The 1,656-nt window shown below is 49.0% G+C and overlaps 1 non-coding gene across 1 annotated transcript; it reads left to right on the top strand.

Annotated features, from left to right (window-relative positions):
• Positions 1–258: 258 nt before the first annotated feature.
• Trnas-cga lies at positions 259–333 on the top strand. The gene has a single exon. It is a non-coding gene; the product is annotated as a tRNA-Ser (tRNA).
• The last annotated feature ends 1,323 nt before the right edge of the window (positions 334–1,656 follow it).

The following is a 1,656-nucleotide window of genomic DNA, read 5'->3' as shown; positions in this document are numbered from 1 at the left end:
TGGCATGGACTCGACTAATGCCTGACGTAGTACCAGAGTGAACTGACACCATGAATCCTGCAAGGTTCTCCATAAATCCGCAAAAGTACGAGATGGTGGAAATCTCTTCTGAACAGGACGTAGTAAGACATCCCAGATATGAAACTTCCTGGCAGATTAAAACTGTGTGCCCGACCGAGACTCGAACTCTGGACCTCTGCCTTTCGCGGGCAAGTGCTCTACCAACTGAGCTACCGTAGCACGACTCACGCCCGGTACTGCTTCGGTAGCTCAGTTGGTAGAGCACTTGCCCGCGAAAGGCAAAGGTCCCGAGTTCGAGTCTCGGTCGGGCACACAGTTTTAATCTGCCAGGAAGTTTCATATCAGCTCACACTCCGCTGCAGAGTGAAAATCTCATTCTGGAAACATCCCAGATATGCTTAATAGCGTTCACGTCTGGAGAGTCTGGTGGCCAGTGGAAGCGTTTAAATTCAGAAGTGTTCCTGGAGCCACTCTGTAACAATTGTGGACGTGTGGGGTGCCGCATTGTCCTGCTGGAATTGCCGAAGTTCTTCGGAATGCACAATGGGCATGAATGGATGCAGGTGATCAGACAGGCTGCTTGCGTACGTGTCATTTGTCAGAGTCGTATCTAGACGTATCACGGCGCCGATATCACTCCAACTGCACACGCCCCACATCACTACAGAGCCTCCACCAACTTCAACAGTCCTCTGCTGACATGCAGGGCCCATGGATTCGTGAGGTTGTCTCCGTGCCCGTAGATGTCCATCCTCTCGATAGGATCTGAAACGAGACTGCTCCGATCACGCAACATATTTTCAGTCATCAACAGTCCAATGTCGGTGCTGACGGGCCCAGGCAAGTCGTAAGGCTTTGTGCCATCAAGGGTACACGAGTGAACCTTCGGCTGCGGAAGCCCATATTGACGATGTTATGTTGAGTGGTTCGCACGGAGACACTTGTTGACGGCCCAGCATTGAAATATCCAACAATTTGCGGAAGCGTTCAGTTCTGTCACACTGAACAATTCTCTTTAGTCGTCGTTGACCACGTTCTTACGGTATACTTTTCCGGACGCAGCAATGCCAGAGATTTGATGTATTACCGGATTCCTGATATCCGGATTCCTGATATTCACTGTACACTCGTGAAATGGTCTTGCAGAAAAATTCCCACTTCATCGCTGCTCGGAGATGCTGTGTCTCATCGTTCGTGAGCCGTCTATATCACCACGTTCAAACTCACTTAAATCCTGATAACGTGCCATTGTAGCAGCTGTAAGAGATCTAAAAACTGCGCGAGACGCTTGTTGTCTTAAATAGAGGTTGCCGACCGCAGCGCCGTATTCTGCCTGTTTACATATCTCTGTATTTGAATACACATGCCCACGCCAGTTTCTTTGGAGCTTCGGTGTAGAAAATTAAGTGTGTACGGAGTTCTCAATGCCGGAGTCCTACTCGCACTTATGAGGATTTTTTTTTGTATTGATATAATCGCATCCGTCCATCCTTGAGGGATGATGATGTAACATGCTTGCTTCAGAGTCTGCAGCGTCTGCTGTGGCTAAAAAGTCCCACTCGAGAGTGGCAGTCCCTACTGCAGTTTGGATATGTTAAATTTGAGGGACTTCGAACGGAAGCCGCTCTGTCTCTT

The sequence above is a fragment of the Schistocerca piceifrons genome, chromosome 9, assembly GCF_021461385.2.
Source record: "Schistocerca piceifrons isolate TAMUIC-IGC-003096 chromosome 9, iqSchPice1.1, whole genome shotgun sequence".
NCBI lineage: Eukaryota > Metazoa > Arthropoda > Insecta > Orthoptera > Acrididae > Schistocerca > Schistocerca piceifrons.
Note: the sequence above shows the minus strand (reverse complement) of the source record. Positions and strands in the feature narration are given on the sequence as shown.